The sequence below is a fragment of the Erpetoichthys calabaricus genome, chromosome 13 (assembly GCF_900747795.2).
Source record: "Erpetoichthys calabaricus chromosome 13, fErpCal1.3, whole genome shotgun sequence".
Lineage (NCBI taxonomy): Eukaryota > Metazoa > Chordata > Cladistia > Polypteriformes > Polypteridae > Erpetoichthys > Erpetoichthys calabaricus.
The window spans coordinates 44,074,015-44,088,033 of record NC_041406.2 but is presented as its reverse complement, the minus strand read 5'-3'; positions in this window follow the sequence as shown (position 1 = coordinate 44,088,033).

The window sequence follows — 14,019 nt, the reverse complement described above, 5'->3', positions numbered from 1 at the left end:
TTCTAAGGAAGTATAGTTGGCTCTGTCCTCTCTTGCACAGAGCATCAGTATTGGCAGTCCAGTCCAATTTTTCATCCTGCTGCACTCCCAGGTATTTATAGGTCTGCACCCTCTGCACACAGTCACCTCTGATGATCACGGGGTCCAGGAGGGGCCTGGATCTCCTAAAATCCACCACCAGCTCCTTGGTTTTGCTGGTGTTCAGGTGTAGGTGGTTTGAGTCGCACCATTTAACAAAGTCCTTGATTAGGTTCCTATACTCCTCCTCCTGCCCACTCCTGATGCAGCCCACGTTAACAGTGTCATCAGCGAACTTTTGCACATGGCTGGACTCCGAGTTATATTGGAAGTCCAATGTATATAGGCTGAACAGGACCGGAGAAAGTACAGATCCCTGTGGCGCTCCTGTGTTGCTGACCACCATGTCAGACCTGCAGTTCCCGAGATGCACATACTGAAGTCTGTCTGTAAGATAGTCCACGATCCATGCCACCAGGTATGAATCTACTCCCATCTCTGTCAGCTTGTCCCTAAGGAGTAGAGGTTGGATGGTGTTGAAGGTGCTAGAGAAGTCCAGAAACGTAATTCTTACAGCACCACTGCCTCTGTCCAAGTGGGAGAGGGATCGGTGTAGCATGTAGATGATGGCATCCTCCACTCCCACCTTCTACTGGTATGCGAACTGCAGAGGGTTGAGGGCGTGGCGGACCTGTGGCCTCAGGTGGTGAAGCAGCAGCCGCTCCATGGTCTTCATCACATGTGACGTCAGAGGGACAGGCCGGAAGTCATTCAGCTCGCCAGGACATGATACCTTTGGGACTGGGGTGATGCAAGATGTTTTCCAAAGCCTCGGGACTCTCCCCTGTTCCAGGCTCAGATTGAAGATGCGCTGTAGAGGACTCCCCAGCTCCAACGCACAGGCCTTCAGTAGTCGTGGCAATACTCCATCTGGACCCACTGTTTTGGTAGCACAAAGTCTCCTCAGCTCTCTGCTTACCTGGGCTGCTGTAATTATGGGTAGGGGGGGGAAACTCTCTCCTATGCTGGTGTCAGCAGAAGGATGGGTGGAGGGTGCAATACTCCGAGGTGAGAGTGGGTTAGGGTGGTCAAACCTGTTAAAGAAGTTGTTCATCTGGTTTGCTCTCTCCACGTCTCTCTCGATGGTGGCACCCCGCTTTGAGCTGCAGCCAGTGATGATCTTCATCCCATCCCACACTTCCTTCATGCTGTTATTCTGCAACTTCTGCTCCAGCTTTCTCCTGTACTGCTCCTTCGCTGGACTTGGAGTTCTTTCTGCACGCGCTTGAGCTCATGCTGATCACCGCCTTTAAAAGCCCTTTTCTTCTGCTTCAAAGGCTCTTAATGTCACTTGTAATCCATGGCTTGTTGTTAGCATAGCAGCGTACTGTTCTTACTGGAACTGCAATGTCCATACAGAAGTTGATTTAGTCAGTAGTGCAGTCAACAACCTCCTCAATGTTCTCACTATATGAGCCCTGAAGGATATCCCAGTCTGTAGTTCCAAAGCAGTCTCTCAGAGCCTGCTCTGCCTCAGGGGACCACTTCCTGAATGAGCATGTGGTTGTAGGTAGCTCCCTCACCCTTGGTTTGTAGGGTTCTATTCAATAAGGGCACGCACAAAAAGGCGACCTTCAAAAGGGCGACCTCAATTGGGTGCGGAGAATAAAAGCGCACATAAATAAAAGCGATCTTCAAAAGGGCGACCTCAATTGAGCGCCGAATAAAGGCGCGCGTAAATAAAGGCGAGCTTCAAAAGGACGACCTCAATTGAGCGCCGAATAAATGTGCATGCAAATAAAGGAGCGCTTCAAAAGGATGACCTTCGGAGCGAATTAAATTAATTGTCCTTGATTATGCTAATAGACCACATCTCGAATATCTACGTGGCATTGCACATAATCTACAGCTTCAAGTGTAACTTGCTTTCACCTTTTTATACATTCAGTCATTGCCTTAATCTAATTTTCTGTAATTTTGAAAACAACGAAATATGTTCAGTCATTGCCTTAATCGAATTTTCTGTAATTTTGAAAACAACGAAATATAGAGAGCTTTAGAAATAGTTCGTTAGAAGTTCATGCATTAATTAATTGGATGTTTTAATATTCTCGCTTTCACCTTTTTATACGTTCAATCATTGCCTTTATCTAATAAATTTTCTGTAATTTTGTTGCGTTTGCCTTTATTCGCTGCGCCCAATTGACGTCACCCTTTTGAAGCACTCCTTTATTTATGCGCACAGTTATTCGGCGCTCAATTGAGGTCATCCTTTTGAAGCTCGCCTTTATTTGCGCTCGCCTTTATTCGGCGCTCAATTGAGATCGCCCTTTTGAAGATCGCTTTTATTTATGTGCGCTTTTATTCGCCGCGCCCAATTGAGGTCGCCCTTTTGAAGGTCGCCTTTATGTGCGCGCCCTTATTGACGGATACCAGTTTGTAGTGAGGCTGAAGCAGAACCAAGGTTATGATCTGCTTTCCCAAGCACAGGTTGCGGGGTGGCGCTGTATGCATCTTTAACATTTGCATACAGTAGGTCAATAGTCCAATTTCCCTGGGTGTTACAATCCACTAGCAGATTAGCGAGTTACAGAACACTGGATTTCACACAATCCCAGATAGGCTGAGAGGAGCAACGCAGCGAATAAGGAAAGGGCGATGGCATGTAGGAATAACACTCAAAGTATGAATGTGTAAACTGTTGATCATTGTGTGGTAATTGTTGCATTGTGCAAAATGTACCCCTTAAAGATATTATTCTACTTTAAATATTATATGCCCTCAAGTAAGCATTATATTCCATTTTTGCAATTTTAATATCACCAAAAAAGTGTGAGTAAGACCCACGCCATTTAAGTTTTCATCATACATAGAATTATTCTAATCATTACTGAGAGAGAAGTCAAACATCATCATGCCCACACAGAACCCTGTATTAGCCAGTAATTATTTGACAAAAGAAAACAAAGGTTAATCACTGTCATGTAAAAATCTGCAAAAGAAGACTCACAGTGCCCTCTTTTTGAATGATGAATTACCCTGTTCAAATGTGAGACCTTGGATATTCTGCCTTAACATTTATTCAGTACTTATGTGCGTGGTATCTTATTTAAGAATGGTTACAAGGACACATGGATATTTGTACTGGGTATTTGACATGCATAAATGTGTGTCATTTGTAAAACCATCAGCTAAATGAACTACAATACAATGCAGAAGTCATATTGTTAAATTATTCCATTACAGAACCCCGAATTGAAACTACGTTAATAAGCATATTGGGTGTTAAGTATATGCTGAATAAGAAAGTCTTCACAATCATTTGTGTTAAAGGTGAGGGTCTATGCAGAAGAGATGAAGGACGGCAGCTTGCTCTACCAAGTCTGTTATCAGCTGTTATAACTCAGCTCAGAAATGCTGCAGTCGTGACCGTGTGGAATTCCTCTTTGATGGCGGTTATTTATTTTTGTCTCAGAAAGTGTATGTGTGTGTGACCAGATGCCGCTTCAAAGTTGAGCACAGTTTTGTGATCCCTTTACCATTATGTGCAGCTTCTCTAATGTGAAGAAAACTGCTCTTTACAAAAAAAAAACGGAAATATCTGATCACAGTCTGATTACCTTTTTTCTGGGCAGAATTTGGTGAAGGGGTTGTGCTCCTGCTTTGACTGTTCATTCAAGAAGGACATGACATTTTCAACATTTTTTTCTGCTTCCAAAACAGTGCAGCTGGGATCAGTATTTCTGACATGACATTTATAGACTTGAACCTTATGATTGCATGCTCTGCTCCTTAATTACTGAGGCTGTGAAGCATTACTCCTTCACGTTAAACCTGCTCTTTTGCAGGTTAGTTTCAGAGCATTGGTTGCCCCAGTAACTGAGCTGGATTTCATTAAATCTTTCTTTACGAAACAAATCCGGAACCCATTCCAAAAAGCAGGATTAGCAAGTTATCCACATCTTTGGCCTCACAGATCATGTAATTCTGTCTTAATCTGGTCTGGAAATGCAGGTATGGCAGAATCCAGGTTTTCTGGAATGGAATTACCCCCAGTTCTGTGAATCCTAATTTACTTTAACCAGATTTCACACTAATTCTGTTTTCTGGAACAGACCCCAGGAAACAAACTTGGAAATACAATGTCAAAACCATTTAGAAGCTGTTCCTTTTCATGAAAGGCACCTCTTTTTGCTGAAGAAATATTTGTTGATCCAGGCACACAAAAAAGTATCAGTGTAAAGCATACTGTAGGTGTTAGGAATTGGATAATCAATTTTGTTGTTGACTATACAGTCATTCCAATATTTCACTCAGTAGGCCTCCTATAGATTTTAATTTAGAGGTTAAAGCAGTGTATTCTTTATAGTAGTGCTTCTCAGTCATGGGAACCCCCTGTTGCAACAGGTTTTCTTGCCAGCCGATTTCATCTTTTTATTGGACTCTTACCTTAACAAAGCAAGGTTTTATTTCCCATTTTCTTTTTTTTCCTATCAATCCAAAGATTATAAACTGTGTGACAGATAGGGGGCGCTCTCGCTCCCTTGAACCCTCGGACAATACGTCAGACACCAGGTAAAAAGTCCAATAATTTTTTATTATATTAATACTGTGCACAAAGCACCCTCCACTCCACAATACTCAATAACAAATACAATTCACAATCCTCCACTCCCAGACGCTTAGCAACCCTGCCTCCCAACTCAGCTCACACATCTGGGATTTTCCACGGTCCTTTATAATCCGTGACCCGGAAGTGCTTCTGAACCCTCTGTCCATGTGACTTCCTAGCACTTCTGGGTCAGATCAAAACTCTTCTTTTTCATCCCGGAAGTACGTCATTTCCTCTGTCCATGTGCCTGGCACGTACTTCCGGGGTGTAGTGAAAATAACAGTCCCTGGGCCTCCCTGCAGCGACTCCTGGCGGCCCCCATGGTATCCAGCAGGGCTGTGTATTAAAACTGCATTGTCCATGATTCCCTGCTGGCATTCGGGGCACCTTCATTCTGCAGGGAGGGCTCCATCTGGCGGCCTGGGGGTGTTGGTTGGGATGAATGGCCTGCCATATCTCACAACTGGTTATGGTAAATTTTTACTGAATGAAGCAAGAGTTCATGTCTACTAAAATTCATTGTTTTTACTTTCTAATATTATGTTCTTTTTAGTTATTTTTGTCATTATTTACTAATAAGCACACAAGTTGGTAACACTGAAACAACTTCTGCCCTGCAGCTGTCTGTGTTGTTTGCAATGATGTCTGCTCAGCTCATCTTTGTTTGGATACAATTAAGAGAGTGAATACAACAGAATAAGTTAATTAACAAAATTACAAAACAGAGTTAATCATTTAAAGATATGGCAAAAATCCAAACATTTCATGATTTCTTATAAAGCACTCACAATTGCACTATTTTGACTGCAAAATAAGTGGCGGATTCAAGGTCAGCTAATTAAATAATTAGTTCAGCTAGAGGAAAAATGTCTCACTGATTGTGAAACTGGTTGAAACATATACCTGCAGCCACAGGGAGACCCCCAGGGCTGAGCATGATTTAGACATTTAAATAAGTGAAGAGCAAATTTCTAAAACTCACTCAGTCCATTTTGATTATTACGAGGTGTGTCTAGATGTATTTTCATGAAGTATATTTACATAATCCGAAAAGGAATTAAGGTGAAAATCTGCATATTGTGAAGGACAGCCCATGCCCAGCAGGGACGCCCCTACTGCATCTACATTTACATTTACATTTACAACATTTAGCAGACGCTCTTATCCAGAGCGACTTACAACAGTTCCGGGGGAGCTACCATGGACAGCTCAATACCTATCCCGGGACGCTTGGTGGCAGCCTCCCTGGCAGACGATGATTCCCCAACCGGGCGCATGGCTCCATGGGAGATGGAGTCCTCCACAGCCTGGTTGGGGGCTCAGATGGCCGCCAGGGGGAGCTGCATGGACATTGCAGCCTGGCTGGTCAATTCCTCAGCCCCACCCGGAAAGGCAATTAGGCCCAGGTGATTAAGCACCTGGAATACTTCCGGGTGGGGTATAAAAAAGGCCAGCCACCACCACTCGGGAGAGCCAGAGTCGGGAGGAGGAGGACTAAGCCTGAGGAGGAGTGGTGGTGCTGCCAGAAGGATTGTTGCTGTGGTGAATTGTGCTTGTGTGGGACTGTGTATTGCCTGTGGGTCACGGGGGAGACGTGCGCCCACGGGTGAAGAAAATAAAACGTTTGTATTGTAAGGCATACGGTGTCTGTCTGTCTGTGCCGGGGGCCTGGTCTTTAACAATATTTATAAGAATTTTTTAAACTTCCTTGAAACCAATAATGCTATGTTTTTCTAAACTAAGCTTGGTGAACTATACAATGTTTAACAATTTGTTCCTCAATTATTTTTAGTCCTTTATTATTGAAAGTACCATTGTGTTGCTCTGTTACTGCAAACACAAAATAAACACAAACAAATCGGTTTTATCACTGATAGGGATATAGTAGCTTTGAACGGTGGGATGGAGGTGGTTGTCATTTTTTATGCAGATGATACTTATATGTATGTCAGCCTTAAAAGTGAAAGTTCTTCAGAGTTTTCTCAGCTCACACCCTGGATGAAATATAACTCTATAAAATTAAACTGAAACAAAACATGAAGTCATACTAATTGTCACTAAAGGTCAGCTTAATAAAAATAACTCCATTTCAATCACTTTTGGTGATCTTGGTGTAATTTTTATTCCTCCTTTTCTTATTCTACCCACATGAATCACATTAAGAAACTTTCTTACTTCCACCTCCATAATATATCCCTGTTCACTCATTACTTTCCTTTTCCAAAGCTGAGAAACTTGTCCATGCTTTTTTAGATCTCTCATCGACTACTTTAACTCCCAACTGTCAAGTCCCTATTCTACCCTAACTACAAAGAGGACTATTTCATTTATGTTAGGTAGAATGCCCAAAGGGGACTGGGCGGTCTCGTGGCCTGGAACCCCTACAGATTTTATTTTTTTCTCCAGCCTTCTGGAGTTTTTTTTTGTTTTTTCTGTCCACCCTGGCCATCGGACCTTACTCCTTCTTATGTTAACTAAGGTTGTCTTATTTTAATTTCTTATTTGTCTTTTATTCTTCTTTTCTTCATTATGTAAAGCACTTTGAGCTACTTTTTGTATGAAAATGTGCTATATAAATAAATGTTGTTGTTGTTGTTGTTCTAATCTTTTATCACAGTTTCAGTGGGTTCAAAATAAAACTGCAAGAATCCTTACACAGGCCTTCAATAATGAGCACATCACACTCATCCTGCTCCTCCTTCACTGGCTCCTTGTATCTTATAGGACTGAGTATAAAATTCAATTGCTAACCAGTAAAGCTTTACATGGCCTTGCATGTGACTACATCAGTAACCCCCACCATCACTATGCTCCCATCCCACTGTGAATTTCCCATCGGGATTAATAAAGTATCTATCTATCTATCTATCTATCTATCTATCTATCTATCTATCTATCTATCTATCTATCTATCTATCTATCTATCTATCACAACCTCATTGTGCCCCAGACTAACCTGTGATATATGGGTGACATAGCTCTGTTGCACCCAAACTTTGGAACATCCTCCCAAAATTCATTAGAGCAGCTAACATAATTCATTCTTTCAAAAAACAATGTAAAACTTAATTTTTCAAGAAGGCTTTCTAAACTTTCTTTCAGTTTACCCTCTTTGTCCAGATGCTCAGGATGATTTATGTTTGTATCACAAATTATTTTATGGTTTTATGTTTTTTCTAGTGGTATTTTTGCTTTTGTATTTCATTCTGTTTATTGTCTTTTATTCTATTTCAATGCGTTGTATATCCTTTTTTCATCTTTATTTCTTGCTTTCTGTGAACTATATTAGTATCCAAAGTTGCATATTCCCTGTTGTTCTTTCCGAATTTTTGTTGAATTTGCTATATAAATTAGTAGTCATGACCTGGCAATAACAAAGCAAGGGTTATTTAATATGTAATGGGAAAAACAGGTTCACAAACTGTTGGAAACAAAATACATATAACGTATGTTTAAGTACAGAATTTGTTCTTCCCAGTATTATTACATCTTGTTTAATAAGCTTTTCTAATATCATATACATATGCCATAAAGAAGAGTTTCAGCTTAAACTAAGACACAGCTAAGATGTACTTGGATTTTACATGTCATTTACTAATGTGACCTTAAAAAATGTAAGTCTCCACAAGATGGTGCTGCAGTACAATTTTTTATTCCAAAGCATGGTTAGTTAACTAGTTCATTTTGAAATATAGAAGTACGTTTTATGTTTTGCAGCATGTAGGTGTACAACAGAAAAAAGCGCCTGTCTATTGAGTTTTTGCCTTGCTAATCAACCCAGTATTACTCAAAACAAGGGCAGAATCATCCTATTGTAAGGGCATACAGAATACGCAATAATAACAATGAATCTTATAGTTTATGTATGAACTTTTCAGAGTCTAGAACCGTGTAAGGAATACCAGAGGAAACGTGCATCAGTCATGGGGCTTGCTTAATGTAATTCTGAATAATATTTCTAAGAAGTTGTTCCACCAGTTGTAAACAAATGCACATTCCCAGCATGAATATTTAGCTTGAAACAGCTTAATAACCAGAAGCAAAATACACATGTGGCTTCACAAGGAATTTAAACTTATTGTCTGTACATACATTCATTTTAAGTAAGGCTTTTAAAAAATATAGCAATTTGTTAATAGTTATTTTAATGTTCACTTAATTAATAACATAATGTTATGGTACTTAAAATATATAATATAATGACAGTCATGCTATACTACAAAAGAAACACTTAAAAACTAGTTTATCCTGGATCAGTGAGTCATAGCAATCTGTTCACCAGATGTTGGAAAATTTGTAGAGTTCCTGTAGCTGTAATGGAAGTATCCAATCCTTCCAGGTTCCACTAGTAGTGGTAAATACAACGTTCTCTTTTGAGGCATTTGACAAAGACATTTGCCAGCTTCTCCCAGTAATATCAATGAAAGCTATTAATGGTGCATTGTGAAACCTCTCAGTAAGCTCAGCCACTCTTTGCAACAGGTGGGTATCAAAATAGGACAACTGGTTGTGCTTCTTGAAGATTACCAGTGATATTGTGACTCAAGTAAAATTGGGCTACACCAAGGATATAACTTTCCCCTAATAAATATAAATCTTGTATCCTCTGTTCCACCGGCTCACATCCACACATTTTGCCTGCTTTGAACTCATTTTGATTATCACCAGCCTGATTATGGGAAATGACCCTCTTGAAATGGTTTAAAGACAGCTAACAAAACAGGGAGTAATGCTTCTACTCCTTATTAATGCTCAGCTGATAAAACTGTAGGATTAAATATACACCTGTCATGCTTTCTTCCAAGTGGCCTCATATTAAAGGGAATGTGATAACCTTAATAACTCACTCCAGTATGGTCAGGGAACTAATAATTGTTTGCACATATCACCTCTTTGTGCTACAGCCCAAAGTAATAAATCATTTTCAAATATGAAATAAAATACCTCTAATATAGTCCCTTTTGAAATGTGTTTTGTGCATGTTTCAGACTGTCAGCATTCCACTGATTTCTTTTAAACAAAGGTTATAATCATTGTGTTTGGATGAAAATGGTTGGATTATGAAAACACTCTCCTTCTATGACAGCCAACATTCTAGTGTTGTCAGTGATTGGATTTTTTTTAGGACCCTAACATCAGCAGAGGAGGGAGTCCTAAAAATGCTTATGTTGTGGATGCTTTCGACATACTTTGGTACTGCTTATGCATTAAGCTTGCACAGTGTTTCTTTTGCTGGGTTTGGATATTGGCAGGATAGGATAATTTAGGGACTAGAACCATTTGAGAAACAGTTCAATTTTCAGCACTACTGTTAATATCAGGCCAGATTAAACAGCCTGTTACTGTTGTGATTCAGGATTATAGAACTGAAAGGAGAACTTTTGTTCTGCCTAAAGAGAGACAGAGGTCAAAAAATGAAAATGACCAGAAGATGCAAAAAACAAAATACAGTCCAAGGTTAAAACCGTGAAATAGAAAGAATCATTTTGTCAGAGACCAAAACTCAATTAAAATTCAGAGTCAAACAACAAGCAGAGAATAAGACCAGGAATTGAGAGGAAAAGGATTAGTTTGTCTCTAAGTATGGGGTTGCTCTCTGTCAAACTCGGGATTGAACTTTATACTGTCACTTGTTTGACATCACTAATTAGTATGTGTTGGGAAATTCTGAGAAGGGTTTTTAATGGTAACAGCCAGCACAGTGTTCTTAATATAGCAGCTGGCTTAACAGTAGAATGTAAACAAAAATTCAACTTTGTTAGTAGGCAAACAACACATAAATAGTCCTCAGATTCAGATTCACTGTACTTAAAATCCCATTTTATATATATATATATATATATATATATATATATATATATATATATATATATATATATATATATATATATATATATAGTTCTGAATAATTGTTAGAATGGGCACAAAAATTTATAAATATTCTAATAACCATGAAGCCCAAACATAATGAGATAAAAGCTTAATTTTAATATATCAACGTAACAAATCAGTTAATTAAAGACCATTAAAAAGAGATAAAAAAATACAATTCATGTAATTGTAATTGTCAAGGAGTTCAAAACCCAAAATACAAAAACACTGCATGAAGAAAAGCTCAAGTAAAACAATATTTATAAATTTTATAGTACCAAAACTACAATGACAAGGAAAAGGCCAAGCAATATAAAATACAAATGCCAAGCAATATTAAAGCCAAAAATAACAAAAATGTAATAATGAGGAAAAAAATATAGATGTTGTAAAAACATAAAATGATGTAATTGAACAAAATGTATGTGTGTAAGTACAGAAAATAGAACAGAATGATCAAACTTGTTTGTGTTTTGCGTACGTGACAAAAAGCATGTATACTTTCTGGAAGTTTTCTTTCAATGATGTGTGTGACAAGAAAATATACCTTTAGGGTAAGGACTTTACAAATTGGAATAATACAAAATGTGTCAGGACGCTATTTTTATTGCTTACATGGTCAACGATCAGGAGACTAGAAAGGTATAAAAGAGCAAGGACATCTGCGCTCGAGGCAGATGAAGTGCGGTGTCCTAGGACTGTGTTTCTCTGTCATTTTACCCTTGTCTGGTATGTATCAATAAAAGGTTTTTACTAATTTTAATTTTCTTCTCTGTCTTCAGTCACAAAAAGTGTCCACAGTTTTTGGCGCCCGGACGTGGGGCAAGAGACGGCCGGTCGACTCCTCCAGCGAGACCATTTCAGTGATCCGTCTTACCAGCGGACTGCCGTCAACTTGAGCGCTCCGGCAGCAGAGCATGCAGCTCCGGCAAAAGTTAGGACTGTCCTGTCCTGAAACAGTTCTTGCGTGAGGAGCCCCTGGTCTCCTCTTTGCTACATCCACGGTGACTGAACGGATTTCCAGACAGAGCTTGCACACTTCCAGGCTGGGGTAAGCACCGGGGAATTTCCGAACATTTTTTTTATTACAGGAGGGCGAGTTTCCTGTTGACCGTCTAGTCATACTCATATCTCAACGGGTTGCTTAAGGTGATGGAGACTTGACCCAAGCAGTTTGACGCATACGAAAGGTCTGACGAAAGGATACTGGCCTCACCCATATCCTAGACTCGGCTGGACGTATTGATGTAGTATTCTGCTGAACCGAATCGGACACGAAGTCACCTGAGCTGGAATCCGGGGATGTGAGCGGACAGGCTAACGGGACGAGTAACGGGGTGGTATATATATGTATGGAAACATAAACAGAAAAAGAGCACAGATTGCAGGATTGCTGTTAGGACGGAATAAATAAATCTACATACTAATAGCAACAATACCGTGTTCTCCTGGGAACTGGGACAGGACCGATAGTTAGGTGTCTCCCCTTCGGAAAAAAGAAGGGAACAGTAAGGGAACAGTGAGTGGCACACTTAATACCTCGCTGATTCATACGTACAAGGGATTAGGCGAATCAGTATATAGTTGGAAAATTAAATACAGGACCCGGGAGGGCAAGGGGACATAATGGGAACTTATAACAGTAAGCCTGTTAATCGCCGCACAGGGGGATCAAAATCATTAATGCTGGAAGAATTATTTTCGGAGGATCAACAGACGCCCCGTAAAAATGGGTCTCCTAGGAAATTTATAGAAAAGAAGACAGGTTTAGATTTCAAGAAGGCATGTAAGAAATGGAATAGACAGAGTGGTGGGCGTTGGCCGATAGAGGGGACAGGAGATGCAAGTGAAATACAGGAAACTAGGAAGATCCTGTGTAGGAATAAGCAGGGTTGTTATAATAGTGGACCGTATCGAATGGATATGTTCGATAGATGGGAATTAGTAATAAAAGACAGAAATTTAGAAGCAGTACAGAAACAGAATGAATTGTTGCGGGCAAATGAGGGAAAGGCTAAAAAGGAGAAAGAGGAATTACTAATTACATTACAGAAAGTTCAGACAGGCACTGAACCACAGGCAGATGGGAGGAAAAGGAAGAATAATCCAAATAAAGACCCCCTTTATCCTATTATTTTTTCCCCTCCTCAGTACCAACCTCAGGCACCTCCATTATCCCCTCCTCTATCCCCCATTCCGACTGCCCCCCCTGCACTACAACTAGCAGAAGTTTCCCCTGATGATCCCCCAGGCACAGATCACTATGACCCCTCTACCCATCGTGATGACCCACCCTGTACTAGACAAACCCCCGTCTCCAAATGCACTCGAAGTCAAACCTCCACTCACAAACCAGCTCCAACTTTTTTCTCTTCTGATCCTTCACCTTTACTTCAAGAACTAAAGGATGTCGTGAATGCACTTCCAGATCCAAAGGAAGTAGGAGGACTAAAATTTGTTGAACAACTTGATCAGTTAGATAGCATGTATAAGCCTAACGCTGCTGAATGGACCCAGGTACTTCGTCGAAAGCTTGGGACCACATGGGCCACTGTTAGCAGGGGTGTCCGCAATGACGTTCCATGGGTATGGAACCCAGTTTTAACTTGAGGACAGGGGATTGGTGGAGAAGGCGAATTTAACCCACAGTGGGAGGCGTTGAGACAAAATATTGCAGAAAAATATAAAAAAGGAACGGACTGGTCCCTTATTTCTGCTGCAAAACAAAAGAGAGACGAGACGGTTGATGAATGGGCACATAGGATTCAAGACCTTATGGCTAATCACTCGGGCTTGGAAAATGTTGATGACCGCACCCGAGCTGCAGTTCCACCTTTTGTTTCCGGTTTGCGCCTTGATATACAAAACAAGGTCCGCACTTCCTGTATTGAGTGGGAAAGTGCCGCGTTTGATGAAGTCAAACGACATGCTGAACATGCCGAAAAACAAACTAAGCAGAAGGAATCGGACTCTCATGCCAAATTATTGGCAGCACAGATGAACTATTATACCAGGAATACTCCTGACCGAGGCCGAGGACATGGCCTTAGAGGAAGGGGACGAGGACGAGGAAGAGGACGAGGTGGTTTTAGAGCTCCTCCTGTTGACCACAATAAGAATCCTTTTATTCCCTCTCCCTTTAATTCCAATGCTAATTCCTTCTCTTGCTACGCCTGTGGTGAAACTGGACATTTTCGTCGGGAGTGCCCTCACAGACAGCAACAACCCCCACCTCCCCCTATTCCACCTGTTTTTTCTGACACCCCTGACCAACAATACTGGCCATAGGAAAACGCAGGGACCTCCAGCCACTCTTTTCAACTACCTTTGCTCACCCATAATTCAGAGACTGATCCTTTACTGACATTGTTCGTTGATGGCACTGAGACTGTTTTCTTAATCGATACTGGTGCCACTCGATCTACCCTCTCGCTGGCAAAGGTCCCTGCCTCGAACGAGACTGTTACTGTGCTTACTGCTTCTGGACAACCTCACCTTCTTCAAGTATCAAAACCTCT